The 15,817-nt window shown below is 35.3% G+C and overlaps 1 protein-coding gene across 3 annotated transcripts in view; it reads right to left on the bottom strand.

Annotated features, from left to right (window-relative positions):
* PRKN (parkin RBR E3 ubiquitin protein ligase) overlaps positions 1-15,817 on the bottom strand; it is a 1,194,517-nt gene that overhangs the window by 1,178,059 nt on the left and 641 nt on the right. The gene's annotated exons all lie outside the window — the stretch shown is intronic.

Raw genomic sequence — 15,817 nt, 5'->3', positions numbered from 1 at the left:
TATCCAAGAGTCAGCCAGTCTGGCACTAACATCATCTTAGTTTTACATAAAAATATGGCAGCTATTCATTTGAGGAAACCATATCCCCCACGACACCACCTGAAACAAAGCTGCTGGTTTGAGAGGGCTCTCAGAGGGTTCCCTTCAATGGCCTGGTTCACTAACGGTTCGCCCTAATTAAATGCCAAAGGTGGGCTCTGACCAGCAGCAGCCATCCAGTCCAAAGGACAACTCTGGAAGACCAACTGTGGTAAGGACCAGTCAACACAAATGTCTGAAGTAAAGCTGTGCCCCTTGTCAAACAATACTCCCAAGGACCGGGCATTTTATCTTCTACAGACTTTTAGACTTTGCTAATGACCTATCTGGTCTCCCCTTTGGAAGACTATAGATTGGCAGATTAAAGCAGCCCAGCTATAGGACTACAAACTTTGAAAACAAATCATGGCTGCTGAATAGTCTGGGTTACTAATATAGATGCTCAGGGTAAAGGCCCATTCTCTGATGAGACATACTGAAATCAAGCTGTTGATCAAAACTGCTATAAAAAAAAAAAAGAAACTGTCCATTTCCTCCACATTTTCCAGTTTGTGTGCACAGAGGTTTTTGTAGTATTCATAAATTATATCTTGTATCTCCGTGGCATCAGTTGTAATTTCTCCTTTATTGTTCCTGATGGAGTTTATTAGAGCTTTTTCTTTCTGGTTTTCGTTAGTCTAGCCAATGGTATGTCAATTTTGTTTATTTTTTCAAAGAACCAACTTTTTGTTTTATTAATCATCCGTATAGTTCCCCTATTGTCTATTTTGTTTAGTTCTGATTTGATATTAATGATTTCACTTCTTCTGCTGGGGTTGGCCTATTCTTCTTTTTCCAGCTCTTTGAGACGATTCATTAGGTTGTCTATTTGTGCTCTTTTCGACTTTTGGATATAGGCATTTATGGAAATAAACTTTCAGGACTGCTTTAACTGTGTCCCACAGATTTGAACATTAAGTGTGAAACTATTAGAATTCTAGAGGAAAATGTTGGTAATATCCTTCTAGACATTGGCCTAGGCAAAGAATTTATGAAGAAAACTCCAAAGGCAATCACAACAGCAACAAAAATAAATAAATGGGACATGATCAAATTAAAAGGCTTCTGCACAGCCAAAGAAACTGTTAAGAGAGCAAACAGACAACCCACAGAATGGGAGAAAAATTTTGCAAGCTACACATCTGATAAAGGGCTGAAAACTAGAATCTATTTAGAACTCAGGAAAATCAGCAAGAAAAAAATCAAACAACCCTATCAAAAAATGGGCAAAGGGCATGAACAGAAACTTCTCAAAAGAAGACAGAATAATGGCCAACAAACATATGAAAAAATGTTCATCATCTCTAATCATCAGGGAAATGCAAATCAAAACCACAATGAGATATCACTTATCTCCAGTGAGAATGGCCTATATCAAAAAGTCCCCAAACAATAAATGTTGGCGAGGATGTGGAGAGATAGGAACATTCCTACACTGCTGGTGGGACTACAAATTAGTGCAAACTGTGGAAAAGAATTTGGAGATACCTCAAAGAGCTAAAAATAGAAATATCATTTGATCCAGCAATAGCACTATTAGGCATCTACACAAGGGAACAAAAGTCATTCTATAATAAAGACATCTACACTTGAATGTTTATGGCAGCAAAATTCACTATTGCAAAGCTGTGGAAACAACCCAAGTGCCCATCAATTCATGAATGCATTAATAAAATGTGGTGTATTTATACCATGGAGTACTACTCAGCTTTAAGAAACAATGATGATATAGCACCTCTTGTATATTCCTGGATAGAGCTGGAACCCATTCTACTAAGTGAAGTATCTCAAGAATGGAAAAACCAGCACCACATGTACTCATCAGCAAACTGGTATTAACGGATCAACACCTAAGTGGACATATAGGAGTAACATTTAACGGTGTCGGGAGGGTGGAGGAGGGGATGGGTATATACAACCAAACGAGTAAGATGTGAAACGTTTGGGGGATGGACACGCTTGAAGCTCTTACTCAAGGGGGGAGAGGGGGTATGGGCAATATATGTAACCTTCACACTTGTACCCCCATAATATGCTAAAATAAAAAAAAAATAGGTTAAAAACAAAAAAACAGAACAAGTCATGCAGACATGGCTGGTTCTAAACAATTCCACCATGCCTGATGCCCCATCACAGCCTCTCCCAAACATGGTCCTCCCCCATCATACCTGTACAAACTCACAGACTGGTGAGACATTGTTCCAATCCGACTGATACGAATTCATAGGTGTCTCCTGACTCCCAGGTGGCCTTAGGTTATGCCACGTGCGGCAATCTAGACTGAAACTACTCAGGGACTGTCTATGCAGCCTAATCAAACCTGTATAATGGTGATTCTAATCAAGTGCAACAACAAATTCCAAATCAGAGTAACCTGTGCTCTCTAGGTGGGGGAGAGTAGGCCATGAATGTCTCTCCATTGAGCACAAGGGTTTCTCTCTGGAATATCTACTGCCCCGTTATTACTGTCAATGACACCAAAGATCAGCAAGTCATTCCAAACTTCCATGTACAGACCATATTAGATAAGACTCGACTTAGATTATCTAAATTAAGAACTACTGGTCTTGCTCTGGGATTTATTCATAGCCATCTCAATCAGAGACTTTGGTCAGGAAAGGAGGGGAGATTAGATGAAATCAATACTGCAAATTGGCCTCATGCTCCCATGTAGTATTTTACTGATTATAGCCCTATCTAAATGCTATATGAGACAGGCTGAATAGATTTGGCTCCAAACTCTGTTGGTCAGATTAATTAGAGTGACCATGGGTAGCAAATTCATGTGAAAATTCACCAGAAGCCAAGATGGTGTAAGATAAAGTGGTCAGTTTTGAAAAAGAGTTTCTTGGAGGCCTATTACACTCCCTGTACATCTTGCTGGGTATGCCTAGATTGCATGGTCCTGACTAGTCTTCCATGTGGGCCATTTCTCAGGGTCGTTTATGCAACCGATAACCTTAAGAAATGAAATAATGTCTTTCCCCACACAAAGAGCAGGTTTGCTTACTGCTTGCTATAAAATAGAGGATTCCTCAAGCTCAGCAGTCCACATCTGCAATGCAAACCTACTGTAGATATAGCATCTATCTGGGCCATATCACATCACCCCTACAGAATTCTGGGGCAAAGAAAACTAGTATGAATATGATGATGCTTATACATCTTACTGTAGCATGAATAATGAAGTCCTATGTCTCTTACCCATAAGTCTCATGTCTTTTGTCAGCATCCATGATACATACATACATACATATATATATATATATATATACACATATATATATATATATATATATACACACACATATATATGGACTGGCTAACTTATTAGGTTATAAGTAGGATAAAAATCAAATCTCTGATCCACTATGCAGTGTGCTTATCTCTGGCTTGAAGAGCCCATGGCACATGATATAATGCCCATATAATGTTCAGGCAACCATGCCTATACTTTGTAAGTTTTGCAGTGGTAGAAGATACTTAAACTATGAAGTTACATAGATGTCCTAAAGTTAAACCTACTTTTCCTAGATTATTTAATGTAAGCAAGAGCAAACTATTAACACATGAATCAAAAAATCAGGATCACTTCCTTATCTTCTAAAATCTAAACCAGCTTATGGGACCTCCACATAAAACTGGGGTTCCTTACTTCAATTGCAGTTCCTCCAGAGTAAAGCCTTATGAAAAGGCACTATCACCATGACTTCACTATATTGCAGAGGACAAATATTAAATATATGAGATGCTGTGATATTATCATTGAAAAGGAGGGTGATTTGGGATATGGCCTGGATAGGGAAGGAAGTGCATAAGAAGAGCCACTAGCCATGGACAATATACTTTTGATTTCAAAGAGTAGAATCAATCAATCAAACAATAAACCTACCCTCATGGAGCCACAAGAATGGCAAGAAGACCATTATTTATAAAATTAGGTCTCTGCCAAAATACAGAGAAGGCAGAAAAAGTATGTCAGATCTAGGGAATAAAAGGAGTTGAAAAACTCCATAATTTTATTTTCCATTGTCAAAAATCCTACAAAAGCAAAGTATTTAGGTTTCAAAATTTACCTTCAGAAATTTAATTAAAAGCCTTAAAAATCACCAAGTGCTTTGTGTATGATTATTTGCAAAAGATTAAAAGATTTGTCTTTTAGCTATTACTTATACTCACTGTTTTAAAAAAGCAAATAAAGAACTTAAGAAGAGAGATGAAATAGCCAGTTAGAAGAACTATGTAAGATAATTATTAAAATACCTGTGTTATGTCCATATTTTTAACTGAATAGATATCAAATGTAATCAGTAAATATTCTAAATTTACTGCTTTGTAATGTATATAATTAAAACAAACTGTGCAAAAATTAGGAAAATTCACATTGCTTCACAAAGTAATTTTAAATTTACTTGTCTCCATAATTCATTAGAAATAAAAATAAATGGTTTTTCAGAGTAACCACAGACATGAATTTGATGGATGACCATTTCTCCGCCTCCCCCCCCATGAGCAATGAGGAAAAAGTAGATATATTTATTCATAACACTCTGTATTCTCATGGATAAGTGTTGGCATGTTCCATTATTTAATTATCTAGAGGCATTGCTGGCCTACTGAAAACAGATACAAATATCTCAAAAACTACCCACAATTTGCAATAAATACTTTAAAGTTTAAGCCCATCATTTAAATAACATGGAAAAAACATCTTTAGAACAATTATGATAAAATCAGATTTCAATTCTTTGTTTTGCATCACAAGGGTCTTTGTCTAAGCAGGGTCTGCGGAGGAGGTGCATGATGGGATTAAATGATGCCATTAGAGCTGGGCAAACACTAAAAGCATGAAAACAAATCTATTTTTCCAAGTTAAAAAACCCTCAGAATAATTAAAATGAATTCCTACCCAAATTAAATTGCCTGGAGGTTTTCTCTACAAGGCTTTAGGCATTATAAACACCCTTTGACTTTGGCCTGTCATGTTTCCTCAATCAATCATGCAGTAGCCTACAATTAAATTGAAATGATTGGATCAAGGAAAATCAAATTTTTTAACATTTAGTTTCAGTAATGTGATTATAAACCTTTTAGTGATATTGTAATTACTTTGAAGCTTTGAGCATATGCTTCTACTGAGTGTATTCCATAGAGAAAAGCTACATTAGAGAAACAAATATAGACCTCAATGAAACAAAAATATATTTGTTGTAAAGTTAAAAGCTAAAGGTGTAAGAGAGACAAAGTATCCATGTAATTTATACTCTAAACATCCAGCACAGAGTATCCACTTTAAAATCCCAATTTATTCCAAAATTAAAGTAATTTAATAGCTTCCCTCTAAGGAAGGGCAATCATTAGAGAAACAATAAAGGAACAACAGTAAAGGACAGGGGAAAAAAAGAAAACAAAGAAAAAAAAATCATCATCCTGTGCTAGCTCCAATTATAGCATGCAAAAATATGACAGATCAAAATCTCCCTAAAATTATTGATAACAAATTATCTTCTCAGAATATGAAACATTTTAAATAAACTTAGTATTTACCAAAATCAAGCCACAGAGTTACTTATCCTATTTATTAATTTTTTTCATCCATCTCAACACTTACTGGGATTCTACTGAGTTAGGAGACACAAAGATAAATAAAATAAGGCCCCACTCCCAAGGATAATATCAATAGAAACTGGATTCTTCTAGGGACATTAGAGAAGACAAACAAAGACAAAGGTCTCCTTTCCTTTGATTCACATTTTCATTCATCCAACAATTGTTCACTAAGTATAAGCACACTTCTTCCCTCAAGAATAAGGCAGGTAAATAAACATACAATATAAAAAAATGGAACGAGATTAGGTCTTTAAAGTTTGGCAGGAAAATGATTCCATCAAAATAATCTAAAGCATATAAAACTTTTGAAAGGTTTGTTTATTCTGATCATATCAAAGTACAGCTAATTGTCCTAATAGCTTAAAGATCCTAAGTGAAAAGCAATATAATACAGTGTTTAATCTGGCTACTGACAATTTAAGTTTTAAATTTAAGTGAATTTAATGTTTTAAATTTGAATTTGCTTCTTACTTTCAGTGATAGGCAGGGCTACTTCCTGCTGCCTTAGAAGAGGCCTGATTCATGAATGTTAACCTGCTCACTGCCCACCACAGGTGTTAACTGCAGGCATTAAGAGTTTGCTTTGTCTGAATGGTCCTTAGAATTCAACCAACACAATCTGTCTTTGTTGCAGATATGCTGCTTTTTATTAAATGTGGAAAGACCAGATTAGAATTTCCATTACTTCTATATTAACCAAAAGTAAATGACTGAGATTTAACATGGCTCTGCTGCTGAAGTTACTTTTCTAAAGATAATCTGGCCATGCCCATTCCTGGCATTGAAACCAAGTGGCTCCTCATTACTCAGAGCAAAACCTGAACTCTCCAGATGGCTGGCCAGGAAAACTCCACTGAGCTAGCTGGTCCTGGACACTCCTCACCCTAATCCTCAAGTCACTTCCTCCTCCATGCTCCTTATGCTCCATCCTGTCAGCTATTCATCCTCCTCCAACACAGCCTCTGCCAATAAGCCTCCTGTCTTGCTGGGGCCAGGCCCTCTGTTTGGAATGCACTTTATTTGCCTACTCAGGTAACCTCTCAGCTCTGAATGTCCAGCTCAAATAAGCATCACTTCTGCTGATGGATGCCCTGCTTTATCACACATATGCACTTCCATTACTTCTAGTATTGCTGATAATTATTTTAGATGTGGACACAGTATTTTCACTAAATTATGACTTCCTCATTTGAGCTATGCAGGCACAGTGCCTATCAGAGGTCCCATAATTTAGACCCTTAATAAATGTTTGTGGAATTTAACATTTATTTTCTTACTTCTTTTTTCCAATAAAAAATGAACTTTTTATTTTGAAAAATAAAATTCTGTATCTATTTTTAAAATGTATTCCATATTTTCTTTTGAGTTTCTAACTATACTAACAATATGTAATGGCATATTTTTCAAATGTTTCAGTTAAAACTGCCTCATAAAACCAAATTCTATGTTGCTATCTTTAAGAAACTGAAGCAAATTCAGCTATAAGATTTTGTTCTTTTGTCCTTCTCAACTTTACTAGAATTTATTTAAAAATTCTAACTGTGTAATTTCCAAGCCAGATTAGTTATTATTTACAAAGGGCAGGACAATGTTAAACTATTCCAAAGAAGTGTTAAGTGTCTAAGGTTCACAGTGAACTCTCAAATCAGAAAGCAAAATATACATAAAATGGTTATTTGCTCCTGCTTTGCCTGATCATTTATTATGTGAAGTCATATTTCCTGTCAAAAGAATAACAAAACTTCCCCTTCTCTACAGGACACAAATTAGCAACCAGGTACATCAAATTACCCAGCTGCAGTTCATTATTTCAGTCCAGGAGAGTATCCACCATTCTTTTGCCACCTGGGAAAACTACCTTGAAAAGTGAGTTATGTTCTTGGACAGCTTCATCATGAACTTGTTCTTGTTCTTTCGCTCTCTCTCTCTCTCTCTCTCTCTCTCTTCCTCAGCCTACTAAACTCATATATAACATTACTACTTTACCTGTAAATAACTTCAGAAAAGGCAAAAATCAAGTAGCATCACTGTCAATTCAATGTACTATACCTGCCATTCATTCTTCCTCAAAACAAGGTACTTAACAACCAGGCATTCAAGTGGTGAAGCATTACTGCTAACTGTAGTGAACCCTAGTAGGCTAAATAATGCCTCCTCCATATCTTAAGTCCCTGAAACCTATGAATGCTACCTGATATGGCAAAAGAGACTTTGCAGATGTGATTAAGTATCTGGAGATGAAGAGGTTATCCTAAATGCAACCATAAAGGTTCTTATAAGAGGAAGACAGAGGGAAATTTGACTGCAGTAAAGGAGAAGGCAATATGACCTTGGAAGTAGAGACTAGACTTCATGTGGCCAGGAGCCAAGGAATGCCAGCAGCCTCTAAAGGAGAGAGAGGATTCTTCTGTCACAAAAGTATAAGCAGCACTACATGTATGACAACAATGGTACATTTGTCCTATCCTTAAGGTTAGGACAAATGTTTATAAAAAGCAATGTTTATAACATTGCTTTTTGCTATTTCTAAAATATTATATGATTAATGCTGAATATCAGAAAAACACAGAAATCACAATGAAAAATAATCCCACAACCCAAATAATTTTGGAGTATGCTTCCCGATATTTGTACATATACAAAGGGTACCTATTGCTATCTAGTTTTTAATTAGAGCAACTAAACTCTTACATGAATACTTAAAATACCTTTCTCAATTGCTAAAAATTCACACATATTTACTGGTCTAAGATTATTTAATGTTAATCACCCTGTAATAATCAGTTTGAAGACAAAAATCATATCACCTCTAGAAACCTCATCTCAAATGCCATCCCCACCTCTTCTCCGACTAACTGCATAACTTGCATTCTATGGGACATAAGATGATTAAATTGGCTGCAGAAGACAGAAAAAATTTTTAATAAATTTATACATGAAAAACTGTGACAACCATAACTTGATCCAATATAGAAGCTCTTTCAATGTCACACCCACAATAAAAATTATTCCAGAATTTCCCATCCCCTTACCAAAACAAAGTCCTAAAATGTGCTGCAATGTCCAGAAATTGCCAGGATGTGAAGGCAAGCACACAGACCTAGTGTAAAACTTTAGCATCATACACTGAGGATAACATTCTTTGGGGACTTCTTTGAAATCAAGATGATGACAAAAATCAGTACCAATGACAGAAACTGTGTCGAGAAATGGCAGATGCCACACACGCAAAAAAAGGACAATTAAGAAAAAAGAAAATTCTATGACAAAGGAAAAAAATTCCCTTACCTACTACCAATTGGGCATTTCACTGATTTTTAAATGAATAAGAGTGACAAGCCAATATCAGATTTCTACTATATGTTACTATCCATTTGTATCATAGGATTATGTCTAAATTGACTACACAATGACATATACAATTCCCATCTTATACTACAAATTCAGGCATCTTAATGTAAAAACATCTTTAGATATTGTCTAAACTTGGTGAAAGCCAAGTGCCTTGTGTATTCTACATTTGTCAGTGGTCAGCAGCCTAGATAGGCAGCATCTCATAGTATTTTGTTTTCACGTGTGGTTAAATCTGTAACTCTCCATCCCTGGGGACTCACCAGAGAGCTAGAAAGGATTTCCAGGAGAAAGGAGGCCAGGTTCCGATGGTAGAGGGAAGACCCAGAGCATGGAATAGTATTCTTAAATCTTTAATTCTCTAGGCAGTAGACATGTTGCCCCATCCTCTAACTGCTCAGAGTTCATCATTCTCCAATGATGGGAAACTGTGGCTCAGTGGGAAAAAAAAAATGTAATCGGGACTAGATTCCCCTGGAAGTTAAATGCAGAGGCTGGGGCTACAAACATTTTCACTGCAGACAACTGAAGGAAGAGTTGTGGTATAGCCTGGTTTGTTTAGGCATGCCATGTTGTCATAACCCTTAGAAATACATCATAACCAATAGTCAAACTCTGTAGCAACTCCATCAGCAAGTAAGGAAAGGGCTCACCAAGTGATTATGCAGACACAGCTATCCGTGTGATTTGAAGAATGAAATGTTAAAATTCTACCTTCTGAGAAAATTGAAAAAAATGTAGTAAAGAAAAAAAAATGAGGGGAAAGAAAAAGAATGCAGGTAGATGTTAAAACCAAAGATTCACCTTATAAACATAAATATTACAAATGTCTAGTCCTATTTATCCATTTTATTAACATACAGTAAGTTTCAGGTATGTTTCCTACCTTTCCAGGATCTGGAAAATGAATATACACTGCAAGCACGATAAGCTTTAAAAATTACTAAGCAGTTACAAAGTGCTACATCTTAAGTCATCTTATTCATGCACCGAAACTCCAAAAATATTTAGCAATAGGAATGACTAGCATATTCATCATATACACAATTTTTTAAAAATCTCAATTTGAACACCAATATTAGTTCCCTAATCACTATTTTTTCCCTAATTTGATGAGGGTAGGAGTGGAGGCATGCAAAAGAGATGAAATTGCTATATATTCATTGAACAGAGAATTTTCTCTCCTTCAATGTTAAGGGCTCCAATGTTAACCTTCATGGGGGTCTCTCTATTAAAGTCGTTTAATAAAAATAAATTGGAGAAATCATCAAGAGCACATAAATAATCTTAAAAATACAAATATTTGTCTAAGGATGGTCTCATTATATGGCCAGGCACCCAAGTTACACAGATATCTAGAGAAAGAAACTCTACTCTGCTCTATTCTGGGTAACACAGTAACCCTAGCTATAGCAACACTGTTCTCTCCATACAGAGAAAAAAACTATAAATAGGAGCCTAGGCATCATTTGCCACATATCAAAGAAGGAGATTATTTTTGGAACACAAATACATTTAAAGCTTCAATAACCTGAAAAAAAAATACCTGTCAATGAGAGACATTAATATATATATATATTAATATATAATATATAAAAATAAGAACTTCTTAGAAATATGGCGCTTGACCAGACATGATTTAATGACATAACAAATCAATGTTACCACCCTGAGAAAAGCTACCTCCTACTCCACAACCACCCTATCATTCTCAGTGGAGACTGTCCTCTACTAATAGAGGCTATTAACACTTTATCTGGACTTCTTGGCACTACTGGAACTATACTACAATTTTCCATTACTGTCACAGACATCTTTCTAAAATACAACCTGTTCACAATGCTCTTCTGTAGATAATGGTTCAGTGACCCACCCTACCACCAAATTCAAACCCACCCTCCTTGACATTGCTTATAAATACAGATATACAAGATACCTTTCCAGCCTTGTGCTGCCTACTCCTCCAGCCTCCCCGGATGCCCTTCATCCCATTTTTCCTCTCCTCTTCATGCTTCTGCACACTTCTCTCCCTCAGTCTAGAAGGCTACCTCTACCTAGTTAATTCCTAATTATCAACTCAAATGGCTCCATTGGAAAATAGGTGTATCTGCCAGGCCCTCCAGTCCTTCCTCATATAAAACTTTATTATGATACCTACCACTCAGGTTTGCAAATATTTTTCTGTATTCCTTCTAGACTGTAAGCAAGGACCTGAAGAATAGTAGTTGCTAAAATCCTGGTTGACTCTAAAGGAGGTGCTAATAGCTTCAGAATGAGAAGTAGGTGAGAAGTGACAAGGAAAACTTCATATAAAGTTGGCATCATGGATCTGAATTTGAAATGGATCTTGAAGGATTAACAGTAGTTTCCAGACATTCATTGGAGAGAAAAGGCATTCAAATCTGAGAGAATTATATGAGCAAAAGAATACATGAAGTCAGGTTGTGTTGTAGGTGTGTGTGTGTGTGTTGACATGTACATATATCTAAGCTAATGTTGAGATGTACATACATCTAATTAGATGTACATACATCTAATTATTCTCTTTCTATAGGGGAGAAGGTAGAATCAGTATATCAAATATATGCATATCAGTCCCACTAGATCACAAACTCACTGGGAAGAAATGGTCATTTCAATGTCCCATCCTCACAGGTAATATATACACATGAACTACCAATCTGGATCCATCGCTACCCAGCACCACCTAATACAATACCTTATAAAGAAATAACATTGAAATTATTATTGTGAGTTGAAATATCTTTTAATCCAAGGAAGAACATTTTCTATTTAATGAAAAAAAAAATACTTAAATTAACCTGGTGGAAGTCCTGGCTAATTAGGAAACATAGTACTGGGGGAAACAATCCTATTACTGCAATTCCTTTTAACCAAGATTCTCTCCTATAGGATGAAATAAAATAAGCCAGGGAGGTGAGCTGCTATGTAAAGCAGCCAACAATCACATAAGTCCCTTGCTTTAATATTACAAAATTTGAGAGAGAAACCATTCAGATTATTATAAAGAAGCATTTAAAATGAGCTCATTAAATGCAAATTAAAACAGAAACATTGAATAAGCACTGGACTACAATTAAAGGCTTAAGAAACAGCAGGTAAGAAACAATTTTCATTGATCAAAGAACTAAAAGCTAACAGAATAAAATATTTTGCACTGAAACTGCTTTCATGAATATGAAGCATTTCAGAGTAAGGAGAAATTTTTTCTTTTCTTCTTTTTGCATTTTTCAAAGAAGCTTTGGAGGTAGGAATGGATTTGCATATCTTAAATCAAAGTACTTTCATTGTATCATTTTCAAGAAATGAAGCTACAAAGTTTAAAAAAGAATATTTCAAAAAAACCCTCAGATATAGGGCCAAAATTGTAAAGGGCATAAGGTTATCAGTTTAGACACTTTGGACTATATACAATTACATAAAATCTACTATGCAAAAGTTTAGTGGAACCTATTTTTGACACAATTATACCTCAACATAAACAAAAGCTTTGGGATACTTAGAGTCGCTTCTCATCTAGTCATTAAAATGGCAGGGCAAATAGCAGTACACAGCATTTTCAACTGGAAATATAAATTCTGAGACTGTAAAATTTACTGCATGACAAGCTTTAAAACAAATATGTAGACTTATGGGCAAACAGTAAAGTTAGACTGTACATTTATGATGGCAAGGCAGTTTGAACCATTCTTGTATCCCTGGCACCTAGAGCAGTACTGAGCACACAGTAGGTGATCTATCACTGAATCTGCTTTTGTGCAACTAAAGCATTATAGAATGAGAAGGGAGATGCTTTTTTTTCCTTCATAAGCTTATTTTAAAAATTAAAATACACTGCTTTCATCTACCAAGAAGACAAAAATAAAAATCTTTGATGGCACACAGTGGGGAAGTGGGCACCCTTTTAAACAATGTCCAAGAGGGCAAGGCCACCCAGGACAGTTGAGCAGCTTGTGCACTGAAAGGCACTAAATCTACGTACGGTCAGAGAGAGGTGGGAGAGGGACAAATCCAGTAGGTGTTTTGTTGGTGAAAGCTGAGTAAAGCCTGTGAAGGATGTCTTTTAGTAATTTTCAATACAGAAGGCCAGGGCAGCTCTTTGCTACCATATTGTAATAGGAAAGGCTTTAGATATGAGTGTAACATAGGGCAATTTACGCTAGAACAATTTAGAATATCTAGCAAAATTCAAAATCTATGAACTTTATTAGAAAATCCACACAGAAATAGTAATAAGAATTTTGCTTAACATATATGTTTACACATGCAAGTAAAAAAATGGACACATTCTTGATGATAGCAATTGTGTGTAAACCTACTGAATGCTTATTTATTGAGAAGTATTTGAGTAATTCGTAGGTTCTATAAGACAAGGCACGAATTACTGTGGGTAGATCTGCACAGACATGTAAATTCTCTAAGAGATGTTATAGAAGAGACTATGTTCTATTAATAAGTACTGTTTTTTAATCAATCAAAAATCTTTTTAAAGTATAAGCCACTGAATTTGAATTTTAATACTAACAGTATTGTTGTATATATATTCATGTATTTAATATCTGATAATACTAAAATACCTAAATCCAGTTTTACAGAACATTTAGAACATACCACAAATATTACCACTAAAATTCAATTTAAACATAAAGAATTGCTTATTTTTTAAAAGAGGTGAAATATATTTTTAATAGAGGTGCCAAAAATTAAATTTTTAACTTAAATTTTCTTAAGCTTTTCCTTTCTGCTTTATATTATCTTGAAGTCCTTCTCCACATTGCTCATGAAGGCATAATTTTTCACTGACTCCAACTATATTATGTTTTGGTAGCTGCCTGGGTCAGTGCATTCAACATATCTACCATAATCTGAGTGGGAAATGTAAGTACTTTTGAAATAGCCTCCATGCCATGAAGGGAATCCTTGGTATTAAAAAAGTAAAAGGAAGATAATTTTATTGGTAGTAAGCTAACAGTCCCCTTTACTCCCATTCTACCAGGAAGCTCATCTTTTCATTTCTCCTCAAAGTATACCAGGATTTAAATAAAGTGGAAGGGTATTATCTGCATTGAGGAGGGTGTAGCAACTAGAGAGAGCATAGGCATGAAAGGAGCGAGCTCTGAGTAGCACTCTTATCTATAACAGAAAAAACACACATACAAATATACATTTATGTGTATATTTTGATCTACAACTGATCACTGGGTAAACACTATACTGTCTTTTCGGGCCCTGAGGTTTAATCACAAACACACAAAATCCAGTATTCCAGGTCTTCCCTTCAGTTGCTTTCACTTTCATCTACCTTTAGCACAGTCAACACCTACGTCCAAAAGGGCCATTCATATTTTTACTGAAATGTGTCCACCAATAGAAGTAGGCAATGCAACTAGTTGAATAAAATAATTTATTGTGTATTATCCAAATGGTTTTTATATGTAAGGTACTTTTCTTGGGGAGGGAGGGCATGGATTTAATCATTTATGTTGTAATGCACGCTTGCTTGCGCTACATAAAACAAGAGCTAGAGTAAGAGAGAGAATGCTTTTTAAAACCCTCCTTATATTCTCCATGTCATTGCCAGTAACTCATAAATGTTTAATCATCAAATCCAAAGATCACACTTCTTCCCTGTTAGAAGAATCCCACAAAAAACTTAAAAGAACTGCCTAAACATATTTCATCCTAATAAAGGTATTTATATAATCATTTACTAGATAATAATTTATAACTAAGTCATAATTTTTAGATCTTAAGTTCCTATCTTTGCATAGCTTTACAACAAATTTCTCTTAAAACTATCCATGCACTAGATTAAGTTGAATTAAAATGTGTTTGTCTTTAAAATAGACTTTTTTCCTGTAAAACACTGACAGTATGGATTTTGAAAAATCTTCTCTACTTGGTTCTCTGATTCAGTTCAGATTTGTGTTTACAAGTGAATCTTATGTGACTGTCACCTAAATAAAGCTCAATAAGATTCATAAAAATTTATAATTTTTCTTAATTGGGTAACTTTCAAATCATCCACCATAAGTCAGACCATTCTAAAAAGATAAGAAAAACTGGACAACATCCTTAAGTTTTACCATTGCTGCAAAGACAATGGCCGGTAACTGCCATGATTCTCCCAGTGATGGGCACAATGTTTTAGATTTTAACATTAATTCATAAATAAAAATACATTTAAGAAGTGTCCTCAGTGTATAAAATTTACATATATTCTAAATCCACCTCTCATCTTTCTTCTGGGCAGACCACATCTGACTTCAGAGGTACTCACTGAAATCAAAAGTGTTTTGTCAGGAATAATCCCCAAATAAATTCACTAAACCTTCAATACAGAATCTGGAGCATATCTCTGCAATATAATGAAATCTCCAAATATTAATGTTTTCTAAACATACTGTGCATTTCCACTAATTTTCAGGGATAACCCCTAAAGTCACTTTTGGTTTAACAACCCTAGAAGAAAGGACCTTTGCTAATCCTTTATTTAATAGTGTCTACCAACAACTCTATTGGCCACTTCCAAAATTCCATTTTATATAGATATATATGTTTAGAAAAATCGTGAATTCATTTCGCAAAAAAAGGTAGGCGATTTAATCTTTGCTGTCATTAACTTTTAATTATTCTTTCCTCTCAGACCTTCAATGAGAGATTCAAAAGGAAAAATTCAGGGGAGCAAGAAGTTTAAATTCCACCTGGAGGAATTTCTTGAGCCCAACAACCACCAGGTGCCTTCCATTAGCGTTTA

This window comes from Microcebus murinus, chromosome 5 (genome assembly GCF_040939455.1).
Source record: "Microcebus murinus isolate Inina chromosome 5, M.murinus_Inina_mat1.0, whole genome shotgun sequence".
NCBI classification, from domain to species: domain Eukaryota; kingdom Metazoa; phylum Chordata; class Mammalia; order Primates; family Cheirogaleidae; genus Microcebus; species Microcebus murinus.
The sequence above is the reverse complement of the archived record's forward strand: the minus strand, read 5'-3'. Positions and strand labels throughout refer to the sequence as shown.